The following is a 20,751-nucleotide window of genomic DNA, read 5'->3' on the forward strand; positions in this document are numbered from 1 at the left end:
AAATATCTGCAGTCTGATGCTACACTTCTAGACTGTGAACATCAAATTTCTTATTTATTTGTCTCATCAAACTTTTTGATCTTGTATATATAATCTGTTCCACAACCTCGGTTTTGCATACACTATATGCATAAACTTCTGGCTAATGATGTTGCACTTTTGCAGTACTTTCAGCATTCCAGGTTTTCTAAGGTGGCTGTTATTTATTTACCCAAATTTCCTTTTTGCCTTTTTCCTTTGTTTCTTAAGTAACATTCATACTTCTCCTCCCCAGTTCTAGTCACCAGCTATAGTTAAGGTCAAGCAGTAAGAGATGTTTCATCAATATTAATATATTTCATGGTGACTTATATGTAAAAAACTCAGTCTAAATTTCAGTCAAGTTATATTATTGAGACCTATAGTCTCAATAGGTTCACTTATTGCAATTTTCAAATTAATTCTTAGACATATTGCACCTGTTTATTTCTGTCTAGACTTTTGCCCTCTCTACCCTCTTAATGAAAACTGAAATATATGCTTTTTCTGTTCAACTCCATGGGTACAATTATCCTATTTTTGCTGTAAGGGAAAGAGATATGAAAGACATGAGTGATTTTGCTTAGGTCACATAGGATAAATATTATCCTCAGGAAGTTGGTCAGATGTTAGGACCTCTTGTTTATTTGTTTTATTTCTTCTCAAGAGGCTATACTTAATCTGAACTATGTGTACATGAATGGCAGAGTAGCTGCTGCTGGCAAAGATCATTCTGCTTCATTTTAAGCATCAAATTATTATTTTTTTCCTTCATAGGGACAAATTAGGGACAAATAGGCACTGGGATTACATAGGAAATTCAAAAAGAGGGCAGTAATTGCATGTGTCTACTGCATTTGTCCACAGTTGAAAATATAGGGACAGTTTGAGAGATAGTTTTATTGCCTTGGGGAATATTAGAAGCTTTTTATTACATGTTTTTTAAAATAGTTTGATTTGATGATTTTTTAAATTTAAAAATCATTCAGCTATGAGAATAATATGTATTTTAATACTGGATTTTAAAATGCTGGAAAGTTTATGTATCCTGACTTCAGGAAAAACAAGGATTCCAAAAATCCCCAAACCACAAAGCTACATGAAAATAGATAAAGGTGTATTGAAAAGCATTAATTTGAATCAATACTCCGGAACACACAAAACTGAAGTAAAACACAAGAAATAAAGCAATTGGGAAGGAATAATAAGACTTCCTGAAGGAACAGTGCATGAGTGAGTAACAGATATCCCTGGGAATTGTTTCAGCTATGTGGTGAAGTTGGTTTTTTTTCACTCTCGAATTAAGAGTTTAACTGCATCCCAAATTACCAAAGTCATTAGGTTACACAGAGAGAGTGAAGTTTTCTAGTACTTGCCAAGGAAAATCAATAACCTGTGTCAGGTATGAAGCTGCATTTAGTTGCACTAAGCAACTGCCATTTTCTGATCATTTGCTATAGTAAATATTTTTCATGGCATATTGAAATTACCCTAAAGTTTCCACTTTGAGAAATTATTTTGTTCTTTTAGAGTTGCTAAAAAATAGCAGTCATTGATGTTTGTGGCACATTAGCCACTCAGAAAAGTTCATATGTAAATAATTGAGCATAAAACAAATTAATTTGATTTTCTAGTATCAACTCTGGTTGTTTAAAGATGTCAGAGCTGTGGAGTGAACCACAGCCATCTTATCACTTCCATCCAAAGTCGCTGCATGAAGTTAACATGGTTAAGTTCAGTTAACCATGTCAAGTGGAAAGCACTTAGGAGGAAACTGATATCCCAGCCAAGTACTTTAACTGCTGCTACTGTCAGTGATGCAAGTTCCAGATGCAACTTGTTCAAAGCAAGGTCAAGAAGTACTTCATGGGCTGTACTGTGTGCTATATTTTTACTTTACAGCCCCAAAACTATATTCCTATGTTACAGATGACGTACGGTTAAAGGCTATAAACAATTTGCTACAGATAAGAGCCAAGCAGAATTGAGCAATAAATGTATAAATTAGGTGGATTTAGATGCTTATGTCCAACAGAGAAATTGAGAAAAACCTTCCAAAAATGGTAAGCAGCATCAGGATGCATAAGCGTTTACATGAAAACTCATTTAAACAGTGGAAATTTTGCTACGATTCATGCCCTGAAGTCTCACTGTCTGGGCTGGGTTTAGCATGAGATGCTGTGTTAATCAGACTCGTAGAGGAGCAAGATACATGAACTTGAGGTAATACAGTTGCATGGCTTCCTGCCTGTATTTGCTTCTGACCTAGCCAACTCTGATCTGACTGTGACTGTCTGATATGTCAGAACAGTCAGCAAATAGCCACGTTGAGACACGAGGAATGTCACCAAGCATCTGTCTCTCTTGTTCTCATTCAGGTATGTACCAGTGTATTGCACTGCTTTTCAGTTCTATTTTTCCTTTCCCTCTTCTGTTTTGACTTCAGTGAATGTGCACTCCATAGCCATCCAAAGCTTTCAGTAACAACTGGCATTTCCTTCAGGAGTCACCAAGCAGAGGCAAGTTTATTTAGAGGAGAGAAAGGCAGAAGTATAAAAGCAATCTCTGCAGCCACAGTAGCCCTGATAGGAACAGGCTCCCAAACTCCCACTGAGGTCATGAGACAGGAGGGTTATTGAACTGGGAAATGGATCAATGTCACAGGGCTTCAGGCTGCTCTATAGCACTACTGCAATTCCTGACACAGACCAGTGGTCACATGTGCACAGCACAGCCAGCCCTACACAGTCCCTGAGGAACCAGAGATTCTCTAGAGTTATGCCATGTGTGTGATGCCAGCAGTCTGTCAGAAAGATGGGGACCTGTCACTTTCTCTGGAAATCCTTCCTTGCTGTGAAGCCCTTTTGACACACTTTTGTCCTCTTTAGGTCTGTTGTGACAACTCCCTCTTGAAATTATATTACCCATTTTTAAGGAATATTAGACACTAATTTCCAGATTTTCCATACACACACTTATTTTACAATGAATTGCCTACAGTCTGAGCTGCTGACCTTTTAATATTTTATTCCTCTTTGTTCACTTCACTGCTATACAGTACTAGAACCAGCAAACATACAACTGTGCCTGGGAAGGGCAAGACTGTTATACACTCAGAAATCTGCTCCTGCTGCTGCTGTGGCTGCAGTTCCAGTTTTGTTAGAAACTGAAGCTTTAGAAAGGCACATCATACCCAAGAAAGCCAGCATGAATGCAAACTTAATAACATTTCTAAACCCATATCCCCTGTGATCCACCTTTCTCAACTCTCTTGTGAAAACATTCTAATTAACTCCACTGTGTCTTAGATAGCAGAACACAAGACAAGACTGAGAAAATTATGATGTACACTTTCTCCTTTCACCTTTTGTCTTTTGATAGTGAAATACTTTGCTGTTCCTTTTGTATAAATATTTTTCTTTTCAAAAAAATGCAATAAACCTTCAAGAAGAGCAGCATACCAAACAGAGAAAAAAGATTCCCTCATCTCCATCCATCATGACAAGTCTGAGGGAAAGGAGGGGGACATTTTGTTTTCCTCTGGTATATGTCTAATGACACTTTATATTATATATCAAAACTACTAAAGTCATTTTTAATCTCTTAGATCCTATTATGCTGTATCATACTCGTGGGTCTGATTGAACACCAAATTTAGATTCTTGCTTTCTAGATCTTCCCGAGGAGGGAAAATGGAAAGGGAGGTGCTGAACTCTTCCCCCTGGTATCCAGTGACAGAATGTGTAGGAATGCTTTAAATCTGCATCAAGGGAGATTCAGAATGGACATCAGGAAGTATTTTATTTTTACCAAGAGGTTGGACAAACACTTGTCAAACATGCTAGGCTTCCTAGAGGGCTGATTGATAATCCAAGTTTGTTAGCGTTCAAGAGGCTTTCCAACCACACCTAAGAATATGCCTTAACTTTTGGTCACACTTGATATGGTCAGGCAGTTGAACTAGGTGATTGCTGTAACTGCACTCTTCTATTCCAATTCTCTTCTCTTCTCTTCTCTTCTCTTCTCTTCTCTTCTCTTCTCTTCTCTTCTCTTCTCATCTCTTCTCTTCTCGTCTCGTCTCGCTCGTCTCGTCTCGTCTCGTCTCGTCTCGTCTCTTCTCGTCTCTTCTCTTCTCTTCTAAATTTGCAAAGATATAATTTATAGTTTTATCCGTATTTTGTGAATGTTTCTGTAAAATGTTTATTTTCTCTAAATGTCATTACAGTCCTAAGTGAATTAAGACCACTGGAACTTTGGACCACCATATTTTATTCTACATTCTTCAGTGTAAAAGCATCGCAAACTACAATATTAAGAAAATGATTCAATATTTTGTTTACATTTTCATTAACAGTATTGTTACATTTCAAGGAAGTAATTAATCCAAAGACAGTGAATATAAGAATGAATCACAAAATTTCTGAATACAATAACTCTTTTTATTTCTGCCTTGCTGTACTATACATAAATAAGATAATACCTGTCAGGGTGACACTGGAATTGTTTTGACATTGAAGTGTATTGCTTAAATTAAAAATGTGCACTCTTCAAATCATTACTGAGTTGGGAGGCAAAAAAATTCTGAATTAATTATTGGCTTCTTGTCATTTTCTGAACAGAGGAGAGTAATTTAATTGTGAGCTACAGAATTATTGGCTAGGTATTTGACACTTGTAAATTTATGCAATTCAGGGAACTGTGATCATGCCCTCAACCAAAACAGATTGTCAGTTCATTTAAAGAAATTATAGGCAACAAAGATATTAGTTTTTAGTAGAGCTGAGCAAGAGATATTTTCTCTTTCTGTGAACAGATTTTAAACACTTTTCTGTTGTCCACTGTGAGGAAAACAAAATTTCAGAAGTCTTGTGTTAAAAATTCTTCCGAGAAAACATTCTTAGACTAGCTCAACATATAAGGCGCTTGTAGGTTTATGGAAGAGGAAGGGTTCAATTCTGTATTATATTGATTCTTTTACTGTCTATTTAAATTGAACAAGTATATTAGAAGACCTTTGGAAAATGGACCTAGATGAGGGAAATACTCATAAAAATTACATGGTATTTGTAAAACTGTAACATAGTCCAAATTCTACTTTTTTTTTTCTTTATACCAAATAAAAATCTAGATAATGACAGCCACAAAATCCATCTGGTTTTAATTGGATTTATTTCCTGGTCCAAGGAAACACCTAAAAATTATTTACTATTCATCAGAATTTTCCAATTGAAAATACCTCAACAGGTTTTTAATAGAGCCTAGTTTCCACGGGAGATGTATATATGAACTCATTTTTAAATTATAGAAGTTTACAATTTGCAAATCTGATGTTGACAGCTTGTGTGAATTCTTTGACTGCAGGCAGAAAATCTATTCTGCATTTTAAAAGTGGGGGGCTTTTGTTCTTTATTAGGAAACCCTATTCAAATAATTTTAAACAAAGTAAAATGCACCCTAACATTTTCTGATTTTTAATAACCTTAATGTTTAAAATCAGAGATAACTATCCAAGTTTTCTAGATAATTTAAATGCTTTATATTATTCTTAAACTTCAGATAACGTTTGGCAATCAATATAGTTGCAATCCTGTAATTGGAAAACACAATGTCTGTTTGCTCTTTGAGCAAGATAGCCTGGAGCAGACTCTGAACTTATCTTGATTAGCATAAAGAAATTATGGACACAAGAACCAGTTCTTCTTAAGAACACAGTTTCTTCTTAATTCTTGCTCCTAGAAAGTTATTTTTCTGCTCTTTTTAGTCCCCTCATCACACCCAGTAGTACAGAATTTTTAAAAGTTTATCTAAAAGTTTATTAATAAACCAAAGGATATAAACTCCAAGAGATATTTTAAGAGCAGGATGGACTCATTTTTACAGATGAAAGGCCTGGATGCTTGTCTTTAACTTTTGGAGAATTATGAAAGGCATTATTTTCTCACAAAGATGTATGAATACACTCATGGTCCTCACAAATTCCTAGAGAGATTAAGTCAAAAAAAGCTTTCCTAAAATGAAGAGGTAGGGAATGAGTTCTGAAACTCCTCAGTTTTTTTTTCTTGTCCTTACACTGATGCTTGCTACTGAATTGGAATTGTTGCACATTTCAAACTGGCTGTGATCTCTCACATTGAAGAGTGGTATAATTGGGCACCACAGCCTTTTAATTCTACTTTCTCCTACTGAGAGATACTTTTGCAGTCCAAATGAGGATTTTTCTTTTCTATATGGTCTTGGACTTAAGAGATGTTACTGTGCATATCTATTTCTCTTTCTATATATATAGTGAATTTAGCTCTAAATTCCTTGAAAGGTAAACAAAGAGATAAAATATTATGGTGCTTTAAAATGTACTTCCTAGAAATGAAAGATCCACGTCCCAAAATGAAGCACAAAGTGTTGTCTTAGATAACCAGGTGTTCCTGTAGCCATAATACTAGATTGGCTCCCATATAGGAGAATGACAGCAGCATTGTCCTGAGTTGGAGGGACCTCTGTGTCTGACAAAGGACAGTTGAAATTGCCTAGGAGGACTATATCAGTAGGTGCTACTGTGAAAATGAATATTTTTGATTCTAATCCACAAATTAGGGTCCTAAAAATTTAGAAGAACTTAATAAATTCACACAGAGACAAAAATAAAAACATGAAAAACACACTTATCAAGCTCAGATACTTCAGACAATTTAATATCTAAGTTTTAAGTAAACAATTAATTGCCTTTAGGGTCTGGTTTTCTTTCAGTATTTGATTACTAATTTGCATCTCAGTTCAATAATTACTAAAACAGAGTTTAGTTGTCCAGAGTTTGGAAAAATCAGTGTTTCAATCCTCATTTGTAACCATCTGATTTTAGCAATGGAGTGGAGAGCAGAAACTCTTTGCATGTTCTACAATTTAGTAGTTTGGGAACGTGTCTGGGATTTCAGAAATTATTTAGGTTTGTGAATCAAACAGACTGAAGTGGCTTACAGTTTGCTTCAACAACTGCATTGGCAAGTGCTCTCCAGTATGGGATGAAAAATGCCCTTGAGATATATGGGTGCTAGGAAGTTATTTCACAGTGGCAGCAGGGATTACAGTCAGAAAGATTCTGCCTGAAACCTTAGTTGCCAATTTACCCAAGGCACCTTAGCAGAGTTGGTGGTATGTGGGTGGTGAGCAGCAGTATCCCAAAGAATGGGTGAACTTTCTTTTCTAAACACCTGAATATTTCACTAAGAACAAATACAAGAAAAATAACATGAAAAAAAATTCCAAAACATCAACAAAAAACTCCAACCCAATTCAAGCAAAACAAAACAACAAAATCAAACACAAAGGACTTTTCACTGTAAATTGCTGTATCACAAATAACAGCACACAATATGCCAAAAATTCACCACAGAAACTGGATGAGAAAACTGAAGCAAAGGATCTCTCAGCATATTTGCAGGTCATGACCAGATTACTTACATGTTCATCCTCATTATCATAAGCTTTTAAATCAATAAGGTTAATTCCATTTCTGAAGTTTAAAAATTTGGTAAGTAATCATGAGACTTTGTTTCAGAAAATAGATAAAGAAATAGATCATTGCCTTGGGTGAGAAATTCTAGTTTCACATCTGTATGAGAATATGTTTGTTTATTTATTTAAATACAGGAGTGAGTATGAGCTTGTAGTTTCCATAATGGTCTTACTCTGGCTTAGTAGGAAAGTAATGAGGAGCATCCAGCAATCAAGTCTCAAAAATGTAGCTAAAAAGAATTCTGATGTCTTTAATTCTGAACATGAGCAACTAATCATATTTAAGTCAAAGTTCCTAATGGTGGGAGAATTTTTGCTGTAAGTTTTAAAATAAATTTCTTAAACTTTTTTCCTTTTTTTTCCTGTATAACTTTCCAAACTCAGAGTTTCAATGTGAAAGATTTAATTTATAGATATAGATAGCACGTTTTTAGTAAAGTTAAAGTTGTAGCAGTGCTGCTATTCCAAGCACTTTTCTCTTAGGAAGAAAAATGACAAACCTCCTACACACAGCCACAGATAATTTTTTTTCTTCAAATAATTTTACATCCTTTCAAATCTAGTCCATTTTACATGTGTGTTTTTTCAGTAGTTTTGCAAGTATAGTTTTATAATAAGCCAAACATTCCTTACATAAAGGCCATTTTATTCCTAATAAAGGTATGTATTTCAAAGGGACAGGATCCTGACTCCTCTCTACTCCTCATCAATTCTTCAGCTCAGGCTCCCCTCTGGAATTCTGTGACAGTATAGTCACAAAGGTAATGAGGTAGTCTCTTGAGGATTTTCTCAGGACTCTAAGGTACTCCAGTTAGAGATAGTTTCCCCAAAATGCATTGCTTGAAGAGAATGATTCTTTGACTCTTCCGTGCCCTGAGGCATTTACCAGGATAATGAGACCAGTCATTCATTTCCTAAGGCAAAATAGAGTCTGTGGAGTGCCAGTGAACCATGGTTCTCTTGATGTTGTCCCAGGGAGCACTGACTGGTTACAGGATGGCAGCTTTCCTCCTCGTTTCTAGGTGCTATATTGCACTAAAGAGAGATAAAATTACATTAGATACTTCTCTAACACTATTTTCTCTTGTAAGCAATTGCTGCTGTTGCTCCAGGGATCTGAAATGTTCTGAAGTGAGAAAAACAGTCCGACACGTTTATAAAAAGTTGTAAAGGTTAGTGAGACAATCTCTCCACTACCAAGGGTTCTAATAACAATACAAAAAAGCATCTTGTAAGTTTAGGCACAAAAACATAGCTAAAAATACAAGCATAGCAACAGCTTTCCATGTCTGTAATCTATTAATAAGGGAAAATGTTCTAAGTGATGAGAGGTGTCATCATGCTGGTATTACTTGTCATGTGCTAGGACACAGAATTGGAAATCTCCTGAGAAAGTTTTCTCTCCAGTTTTGAAATAGTGTCAAAAAACAGGTCATCAATTGATCATTGTTTGGAGATTTTTTGAATACATTTTGATTCCATTTCTGAGAAAAAATCTGCAGCATGTTTGTGAAGGTGGTTTGGCTGTAGTGACTTCTGGATTGAGACGATGCTTTCACCGCTGTCCGTGTTGGAGAGAGCACAAAGTACGGCACTTGCTTCAATGTCCTCATAACTCTTGAGGCTTTACATGAAGATAATGCTAACGATTCTAATTAAATCTAATGCTTCACCAAGCTACTAGGAGTGGACTAGCCTGTTTTCCACAGTGAACAATTGGAGAGTTTTTCTTTCTTCATGTCTCCCTGGGCATTAATAATTTATTGCATTTGAAGACAGAAAAGACCCGGTGGGAAATATTCGGATATCTTTGTTTTGCTACTCTGCTGGTGAAGTTTTCTTAGAGATTGGCAGGAAAGAGATTATTTAAACTGGAAGATAAAAACTAAGTTTGGAAAGGCTCTTGGTATTCTTGGCTTACTTGGCAAGGATTTTAAAGCACTTTTTAAATATTTCCTGGAAGGAATTAAAAAAAAAAAAAGGTGCTAAAAGAGTTTAACTCAAATTATATACTTGTAATTAATAACACAAGAGTTTCTTTTGTTTGTTTTTGCTCTTATTTTCATTTGTATTCAGCCCATTTGAATATAATTAATAATCCACATGTGTTCATGTACATAACTGTGTCTTCACACAAGGCTTTTGACTCAGCAAAGAACCAATGGTTTATTACTCTAACTTGGTATTCCATTTTGGTTTTGGCTGGGAAAGAGATGTTTTTCTTCATAGTTCCTAACTTGGGACTATTTTATGGATTTGTTCATTGCTAACAACACAGGCATGTTTCAGTTATTGCTGAGCAGCCCTTACACCGTGTCAAGGTGTTTTCTACTCTTCACCCAACTCCACTGATGGCCTTTTTCATCACCTCCTGTAAGGGGGCAGGGAGCACAAGTAGTTGGGAGGTGACACTGCTGGGATAGCAGACCTCATCTGACTCAAGAGATATTCCATACCATAGAGCATCATGCTCAGAAAATAGGTGGGAGGAAGAAGAAGAAAGCAGGGAGTGCGTTATGGGATGGCATTTTTTTCCCAAACCACTGTTATGTGAGCCCTGCTTTCCTGGCGATGGCTAAACACCTGCCTGCCCATGGGAAACAGGGCATTAATTCCTCGTTTGGCTTTGCCTGTGTGTGCTGCTTTTGCTTTCTTTTAACTGTCTTTATGTGAATACAAGAGTTTTCTCACTTTTTATCCTTCCTATTCTCCCCTCCAACTCACTGCCAGGCAATGAGCAAACAGCCATGTGGGGCTAAGCTGTCAGCTGGGGTTAATGACAACTCTATTAACTTTATATGCACAAAGAGCAACAGATTGAACAAAATTTTAATCTTAGTCTAGTGAGGTGCAATCATGATAAAAGATGAAGGCTTTAAATACCATTTATTAATATATAAATATGAAAACACTTGAGAATTTCAAAACCTCTAAACACTATCATGAAAATAAGCTTCTCAAGACACATCAAACCTGATCAAAATTAAATAATCTTCTATTGAAAGGAGAACTAAACAATCAAAATTACACAGAAAATACATTTTGTTTCTTAATAATCTTTTATGGTTTTGGGGTTTTTTTGTGAAGTGTATAGTATTTTTTCTTCTTTTTTTGTTTTCAATGAAAGCCAAAATTTTATTTATAGATTTTTTTTGTCTATTTCCTCTTCTATACATTTAATTTTACTGGTAGTGCTATAAATTATTTTTAAATACCTATAGGTGAAAAGGCTTTTCCATGACTGCAAAACTTTTGCTTGCACAGTCCTGAACATGCAGGTTTTGCTTAGCAGGTTTTCGAATGCCTTCATCCTATGTAAATGCTACTTATTGTACTTAATTGATGCTCTCATCAGATCTTAGGCAAAGACCACATGTTACACATATATGCTTAAACTCTGGAACCTATTTAATGCTAAATTACTTGTTCACATTGAATATAATTTGCACAGAGTTAAATGGGTAGTTTTTACATAGTTAAAATATGTTTAATAATTAAACATGAAAACCCCCATTTAGCTTTGCTAATTTTTCATATTAATATTTTTAAGTGTGCCCTTTTTTTCCTCATTCATTTTTAAGAATTTACAATAGAAATGTAAATTTTAAATACAATGTAACTTTTCAGTAACAGTTCTGAGTTAAGTATTAGGGTTGTGTAAATCTTCGACGATCATTCTCACAGGTAAATGAAATAGTAATATACTTTTGTTTTTGTTCATAGACAACTCTCAGGCAGAGATTCTCTATGAATTAGATAGGAGGAATTTACTTCAGATACTTTACAAACTAATTTAATTGAAAAGCAAAGAATCTAGCAAGTTACAGATTCTATAAATAGGAAATTGGATAGCAGGAATACACTTTAGAAGGTGATGTGTTTTTTACTTGGACTGGCAGTCTGTCAAAAAGGGTCTACCTTGAGAATTGAAACTATCTTCACCACATCTACTGATATCATAAAGCTAGGTGGTGAGGTGAACACCTCACTTCGAGGATGGCTAGAAGGGAAAGCTATCTTATAGAATGACCTAAATGGGCTGAGAGAACAGCATGAAGTGTAACAAAGACAAGAGTGAAGTTCTGCACCTGAGGCAACATAACCAAAGATCAAATTACAGGCTAGGATCTGTGTAGCTGTGAAGCAGACTTGCTGAAAGGGAAATAGGAGTCCAGGTAGACAAGTTGAACATGGGTTGGCCATGCAGTGCTGCAGCTAAAAGGACAAATCAGTTCCTGGGCTGTACCTGCAGGGCTGTTACTCTCAGAGCTAGAAATGCGATCATCCCAATCTCCTCAGTGCTAATCAGGCTACACCTGGGGTGTTGTGGCTATGTTTAGTCCCCACAATTCAAGAAAGATACAGTCAAATTCTCTGTTCACAAGGAGTTAAAAATGCAGGAGTTGAATGGTGGGTGCTGCTGCCTATTATCTGTTCCCAACAAACCTCTCCTGTAGAAAAGCAGGTTGGGTTAACATTCAGGCAACGCAGTCAGATCCACCACACAAAACACTCACCACGGCTGGCTCAGCAGGAGAGGCAGAAGACTCCTTTTGTGAGGTTTTATTTCAGTGAGATAACACATGTGGTGGCTGCAGGGAACCCAGCAAGAAAGAGAGAGAATCATGTGGAGCAGGAAGCTTAAAAAGGGGAAGGGGTGGGGGCAGAGCTGAGGGCAGGGCAAAGGGAATTGGTCTCCAGGGCAGGGGGGACAGCTGCCAGGGCTATCCAACCCATGAGGGAACAGGGAAAGGGGAAACCAGGGTAGATGGGAAATACAGGGAGCAATGAGATGGAAGTCCATGTGGGAGGGAGTCTTGTCTTTTCCTGTAGGAGGAAGGATTCTATGGTAGGTCTTTCCAGAGCAGTGAGCTTGGGAATTCATTAAGGGGAGAGAATTTATGGGATGCTACAATGATCCACATGGGGAAGACAAGGGTAATGGGTAAAAGTTGCACTGGGAAAGGTTTCATGCCTACAGAAGAAATAATTTGTTTTACTGTGGGAACAATCACTCACTGGAACAGCTTCTGAGGACATAGTGTTGAACCCATCATTGGCGGTTTTCAAGAGGTGAATGGACATGGTTCTAGATAATCTCATCTAAGCTCCTGTTCCTACAAAAAGTTGAACCAGATCATCTTTTCAGGTTGCTTCCAACCTGGGGTGTTCTGTAATGCCATGAAAAAAAAAAAAAAAGCAATGAAATAAACAAATGAAACTTCAGCTGTTCCAAAATTTCTCTTCCTCTAAAAATTTTAGAGGCAAAAATGTTTTATATGAAACTTTGGCAAGACTTTTTTTTTTTTTTTTTTTGGCTGCTGTGTTTTCTTATATTAAAGAGTAGCACAAAGGTTTTTTGAGGAAAGGAGTTTTGAAGAAACAGGTTTTTCTGCTGCCACATAGTCACTAAAGCTGTTAAGCTACTTAGGATGGGATGGAAATTGAAATTTTATTGAAGCTGATGTATTTTACAGACGTAACAGTTTCAACAAGAATTGTAAACAGGATGATTTCTTAGGAAAACTGTCAATACCCCAGTATTTCTCAAGAGACTACAAAACAAGAATCCAAAGGCAACAGACCAAAAGAAATTGAATTTAAAATGCAATCTTTCTAGCCTGAAAATGGATATTCTTACAAAACAGATCCTCAAGTGCATTTAATGTTTTTTCTTGTTGTTCCAATGTAACAATACGTATTTTAAAACATAATTTTGTGAAATTACCTCAAGATTGAACACTTGGTCTCTCAGGAGCTCTAATACTTTATTGAAACTGTCAACTTAGCACAGAATAGATAATATAAGACAAGAATTAGCTGTTTTTAACACAGCTGTGACTTCCACTCTTATGAGGCTGTGTCACAGCCTCATAAGAGATTTCTTTTGGAAAGGGAGTAGAGGGGAGATTGTTTCTGCCTTGACTTTTGCTTAAAACTAGCCTGTCAATATGTCCTCGTACATAAAAGAAACATTTTTCAAAGAAAAATTTCTGGTTTTGCCATTACCATTAAGAGATGTTAGCTAAATGTTTGCTAAACATCTCATGTTAGCTAAACCAAGGAATATGAGTCTTCTCCAGCTCACAACTTCTAAGTGCTTCCACACCCAACAGGCTAGGAGATTTCAAGGAGAGACAACTGCAAATCTAATAGAAATGTGACCTCAGCTTTCAATTATTTCATTCAATGTTGATAGAATTCTGTAAGGATTTTTTTTTTTTTTTGTTACAGAAAACTGACATTTATTCATTGTTGACCTCAGCTTTCAATTATTTCATTCAATGTTGATAGAATTCTGTAAGGATTTTTTTTTTTTTTTGTTACAGAAAACTGACATTTATTCATTATGTTGACACAAGACAATACTAATGTTAATTTTCTAAGCCTTTACGGACCTGCCTTGCATGACCCTGCTGCCTGTTCTAGCTTGAGCAGAGTGGAAACTTGTCTCATTGTCCAGGTTACCAAGAAATCATGGCTTTACCAGCTTCAAAGGTAAAGCTCAGCAAAGTGGAGAGATGGGGTTTCTTTGGCAATATGCCCACAGACTCAGTATCAATTTTGGGAGATTGGAGGGGCCAGTCATTTCCCATGCTACAGAGAACAGAAGTAAAGTAATTTCTTCAACTGAGCATTTCAGCAGGTCCAATTTAACACAGAAGTACAAATTAGTATAGGGAATAGGTAAAAAAAAAAAAAAAAAAAAAAAAAAAATCAAGGTAATGCAAGGCTCTTGCCCCTTCTCCATAGAAGGAAAAAACAGGGATGGGGGAAAAGGGAAATTGCTATCCTTTTTAAAATATGTCTGAGTGATACCAAGAGGTTAAAGAAGAAAAGGAGACTATAAATATTTCTGGATTCAAAATCTGTATGAAGGGCACAGCCACTCACATATCATCACATTGGAATTTGAAGGTTTGAATTAAATTATCACTATTTTGTGACTTCATACCAATAATCTAAACACAAAGATTTTGTCCATCATCTCACTAGTTAGGCAAGTCTAGTTCTCAAAATGTACAGAAACTGAACAAAGAGACACCTTCTCCAAATTTCCCTTTCTCCCTCAAAGTCAATCCCTTAAAAACCATATACCCAATGGTTTACCAAAATGCTATGAAAAAAAAGAGAAAACAGATTAGCTTGATGTAATATTGATCTTTTATTCTAAAGATTTATTTTTCTGGTTGCTGTCTAGACACCACAGGTAGATTTTTTTATTCACTTATTCACTGTGGATTATTTTATTTACTGCTTGCCATAAGAAGTGTGCTATGGATCCAAATATACCGGCTTTGATTATGCAATTTATGTAATCCAAGCAGTTTGATTCATCTCTCTGATGGTAAAACATTGTAATGTATCTTAACTGATACCTAGGAAATAAGCATTCTTGGAAAAAATGCAAGACTCTTGAAGCTTTGAATTTCATCTAAGGCTTTATGTAGTCAAATAAAGCAATTAAACTTCAGTGAAGGGTTATAAAATCAAATGATGATGCCGTGGGTTTTAGTGATATAGTTTGCAGGTGGCATGAACAATATGCTCTGCACAGTTGGTAGCCTGGATAGACCACATGAAAGAAAAGAGAATTTAATGCTTTTCAGAAAAAAATAAAGTCACTGAAGAAAACTAAAAATAGAATTGGACTAGGCTGGGAAAGAAAAGGATAAACATTAATTGTTCAGATAAGTGTGCTCTTCTTGTCAAGATCAGTTACATCCACCACAGTCTTAGGGCAACAGGCCCTGTTAAAAAGCTTACTTGATATTTTCCAAGATAAAACTCATTTTAGTTCTGTATTTTTTATGTTAGTGATTCAGAATTATCAAAACTTAACAATTTGATAGCCATCTCAGGTCAACTATTCTCAAGCATTTTTCAAAAAGAGGGCCAGTGAGCAAGTTTTAGCAATATTCTGATAATATTCCTGTAATGAAAATTTCTGCATAATGTAAAATTGTGTGATTAGGTATAGTACTTGCTGAGCAAAAATAATACAATTTTTACTCTTGTTCATTGCAGGATCAGTCTGTTGCTCAGGGAGCAGCTTGGGCAGTTGTTCTATTGCCTATTATTTATATGATGCAAAATTCCCTTGACTTGAAAAAGGAACTTGCATCATTGACTTCAATGGGATTTGACAACAATGATACACCAGAATGTTGCATATTCAAATAGGTCAGAGATAGAGCAATCTGTTTTGCTCTCAGCTGTGCAGTTACCACATTATTGCTGCACAGACTAGAGTTCATTTGTTTCCAAAAAAACACGTCCATATGAGCTAAAAAGTACATCCTTATTTTAAAAACAAACAAGGATCTCTACCCTCGATTTTTCTTTAGGATCATGTAATAATTAGTAAATGATAAATCTGAGTAGTTTTGACATCAAGAAATTTGATAGTTCCAAACCAGATGAAGATATAATCTACTGAAAACTATTGAAAGTAGAGATTATTTAGACCAGGTCAAATAGACACATTGTATACATAATTATTTTACACAATAATTATATGTTAATGTACATAGTTATATGAATCCAAAATATTTTTTGCTGAATTGATATGCTAATTATGAAAGAATATGCACAGGCAGATATTATGTGTTAGGATAATCTTACTGGAGGGATATGAAAATAAACTTGTTGAGTTTAATTTCTACTACCTGTTGTTAAACAAAGATAGAAAGATGGAGTCAGTTATGAAATTTGTTATTGTATGGGCACAATAAAATACAGTTCATTTCACCTTTGTGACAAAACACAAGTCAGCAAAAATCAGAACTTGTCATAGATGTCAACTGATGTCACCACCATACAACACTGCACGTGACAAACAGTCAAAGGACTTAAACAATATGTTGGCAGCCTTACTGATGCAATGTTTTGTCTTCCTGAAATTTAACAAAAGGAGGAAAAAATTATAAAAAACCCTTGAAGTTAATTGTCTTTTTTTAAAAGCACTATCTACTTAGAACAATGACAAATTTAGACCATTTTGAATGCCCAACACTTAGGTGTTACCTACCACAGGTTTCTGACAAGAAACAGGCATTAAAAAATGAAGAGTAATAAAAATTCTCAAAGAAAGAAGGAAAAAAGAATGAAAGTAAGAAACAGAAAAGAAAGAAAAGAATGTGCTCACTAATGCTTTGAACAGGCACACTGAATAATAACTTCTCTATATGAAAAGTTTCTGAGCTCACTTTATTTCAGACTTGAATAGAAAGTCCAGAGCAACATTAAAGGCAGGGAATCTTCCTCAATAGACTATAAAAGCAACTGAACTTTTAATTCTGCCCCATCTTTTCTGAACAACAACAGTACCCAGTTGACAAAGAATTCCTCCAAAAACCTACTCGATTATGTATGATCTCTTGGAATGAAGTCACAAAAGCAGACTACATGCAGTATATCTTAGCCATTCTCTTGTTAACTGACCCACTGTTTCACAGTAGGGAATAGCATTTTCTGCAACAATAAGTAAAACCATCTTTATGTCTTTTCTAACTGAAGTCATTTTGGCCTTCTATGACAATTTGTTTTTTTCTTTTTAATTAAGGAACGCAGTGATGTTTCCTAATTTGTTTCATTTATTACTCTTATTTATTTGGTTAAAACAGAACACCAGACTATTCATTCATGTATTTAGATTAGCTATCCATTTTTCTTTTCATCATTTACCATGTCATTATGATGTTCACCTCCTATATGTCCGCTTCTTCTATTCTTTCTCCTCATTCTTTGCAGTTACATGTTTTTTCTTTAAGCAGTATATTTAAGAAGTGATAATTACATGCCAAAAAGTGCTCCCTTCTCTTATATTGCTATCAGGTCATTAGCAATGCTCCTCACTCTGCAGTTAATGATAAAACTTAAAAACAGATTTTAAAAGTCTCAAATAGCAAAATAAGAAAATACACTTTTAGAAGCACCTGATTTTAAAGGAATAAAGCCACTAAAAAAAGCTTAAATGTGACTGATTCATTTAAACTTAAGAAGCTAACAGATAATGCATGATTAAACTGCATCAAGAAAGTCACTCAATTATATTATTATCAATTCCCCTCAAAGAAAAACTTTGAAGTCATGTACTGCTTAAAATTCATAAAACCCATAAGACTTTCAAACTATGAAACATTGTGCAGCCTGATACAAGTTAAACTAATGATCAGCTCTAAAAGAAGCCAGGAACCATGCAGAAAAAGATGGCAATCTCTCTGACTTTCTATTACGTTATTGATAAATTCTCCACAAGAGTTTGGACAGAGAAATTGGAAAATAAACATGTGTACAATTGCAAAGCCCCTGTTTCTGTACAATATCATATTTGTAGAAATTTTAAGTTTCCTTATTCTTAACCAATATTTTAAAAATTTTGCCTTAATCATTTCTCAACTACAGAAACAAGATTGGTTTCATATATTCAAGAGGAAAAAGGCTTATAGCTACCACATAAATATATCCATACATATGTCATTATATACATCACTGAATACATATACACATGGAGAGAGAGAGGGCAAGCATTCCGTGACTGTAGCAAGTTTCCTTAAATAGGAGCTTCTAAGAAAAATATAAAAAGCTATCAACCCAACTTTCATGCAAGTTGCATGATGTAATTTGAAAGAATCTTCAGAAATCGCAGTATCATCACGTATATGATCTGATAGCAATATTTAGCCTGAATAGAAGATAACAGCAATAGTGGTAATCATAATGGTGATGATGATGATAAAAATAGTGGTTTGTGCCCTGACATGGTCATTGTGATTTCATGTATATTCAGGTTTCAGGCTTTTTAGTGTAAACACTGGCATAGCCATTTTAAAAATACTGTTTATCAAGAAGAAAGCATGAGTGAAAACAGATGAAGACTGGTTCATAACACGTAAATAAGAACAGCAGCTATCATACCATATTCTGTGTAGAATAACATATTCTGTGTTGAATAACATATTCTGTGTAGAAGAAAAACATGACTGACTTGATTGGCTGCACAGCTCACACAAAAACCACCCACATCTGGCCTCTTTGTAAAGCAGTTATATTTGAGGACATAATGGAAGACAAATAAAGTGTTTTTTAAGTGGCATAGGAGAAACCTAAGAAAAGAAAAATACAATGAAAGCTTGGTTATCACTGGATCCACCATTTATCAAGGGATTTTTTTTTCTATTAAATATTTTCTACATGTTTTTGAAGCTTTTTTTATCACTGAATAAGCCAGTAGTGATCATATAAAAAGCCCCTATAATCTAGATTCAGAAATTAATTAAAATTCAACATTGTAATATCTAACAGTAATGCCCAATGCCATTGGATATCAGAACACCTAGAACACCTATTAACATTTTGCATCCCTGCAGAATGGGAGGGAACACAACTGAGTAAAGCACTCATAAAAGGTATTGTATAGAGAAAGGAAGACCAGGAAATATCAAAGATGGGAGTTATGCTTTATAGGAACTGGGGAAGTAATTTTGGAACAAAAGAAGCCACTGTCTCTATGGAGATTACTGCCATCATCTCTGAATTAGTCCTAAAAGTCATATCAGCCTTCTGTCACACAATTCCCCTTATGTGATCAATGTGAATGTATCTTCTAAAAAATCAGGAATATTAAAGAAAAAGTTCATCAGCATTATTCTCAAATTCCAGCAGTTGGTAAAAAAGAGGATAAAAAAGGCACTTCCCTGTAGCTGAAGCTTTCAAGGTTAAATGCTAGACATCCTAAAACACACTAAGAAACAGATAAAAAAAAGTACTGCATTCAACTGTCAGTGACAGTTTTGTGTTTGCACTAACAACAGAAGGTAACAATGGCAGATTCTTTGCACATATGAAGATTGGGAGCTTTATTTTTCCCCATGACCCAGTTACCAGTAATAAGATCATAATGTGTTTGACCTTTTGATCAAATGCTTCAACCCTGAGACACTGCAAACATAGGAATCCCAGTATGAGTGGTCTAACTATATTGTAATTATTCCAGACTTGTGTTTTTTAAAGAAATCCTACCTTTTTTCTCCCTGCTCTTTGTTACATGAATCAACTACCCCTGGGAAATTAAATAACTGTTTCTTACATGTTGGTACCTTGAGACACCCAACATATGATTTAGTAAATGCTACAAGTTATCACTTCAAAGTCAAAACATGGGAAATATACTAACAATAAAAATGAATTTTAAAAAGATAACAAAGTAGAAACCTTGATGTCAGTGAATGCTCTAGTTACCATGGAAACATGTGGAACACCAGCTTTGACAACAGGATTCCTTTTTTTTTTTTCAATTATTAGTCATGTCACAAGACCTGAAATCTCTGTTTGACATCCCCACCCAGCTCTTCTGAAATATGCATAAGGGAAGAGAATTAAAAACACTTATTTAGAACAGCACCAGTTGCCTTCACACTAATTTTCCAGTCTCCAACTTAACCTGTTTGTGGACAAAGCAAAACATCTACGGTCATACTATGGTGGTTTAACACCGGAGTGAAATTACACTCCAAAAAAGCCATTTCCCTTCTTCCACCTCTTCTGATAGGAGAGAGATGAAGGCAGAGATTATGGATTAGGATAACAATTTACTGAAAGCAAACAGCAGTGGAATGAGATATGCACAGTAACAACAAAAATATTATTAACAAAAGTATACAAGACGAGAAGGGGCTTTACACACAAAAAGATGTTCAATGCTTTTAGTTCTGCATCTGCCAGCACAAACACAAGATGTTGGGGTGGGACTCCTGTGGCTAGTGTTTCCTGTCCCTAAAACAGAGAAAAACTACACATTCCCAAAAACAAGGTCATCTCAGACACACTGTGATGCTGCTCTGCTGGGCTCTGTTCTGTGCTGGTGCTTGGAGCAGCACTTCAGACTGCTCCAGAGTGCTGGGGGTCAGTCCTGCATGGTGCTGTCATGATGCAGCTCCTCACTGTGCTCCTCTTGCCTCAGCTGGATGAAGGCTCCCCACCTCGGCTCCATTGCCTGCAGCAGCATCCCCCACTGGCCCTGTCCTTCAGCACCATGTTGATGCCATGTTTCATCACTTTTCTGCAGCACCGCGTCCTGTAGCTGCATCTCAGAGAAACGGGAGGGGATGGAGGGCAGCAGCAGACGACAGAGTCCGCAGTGCTTCTGCCAACAGCCTTCCTACAGCTCAGTGATTGGCACGACCAAAAAGAACCTTGGCTGTCCTCTTGATATCCTCCCTT

Source organism: Haemorhous mexicanus, chromosome 3 (genome assembly GCF_027477595.1).
Source record: "Haemorhous mexicanus isolate bHaeMex1 chromosome 3, bHaeMex1.pri, whole genome shotgun sequence".
Taxonomy (NCBI): domain Eukaryota; kingdom Metazoa; phylum Chordata; class Aves; order Passeriformes; family Fringillidae; genus Haemorhous; species Haemorhous mexicanus.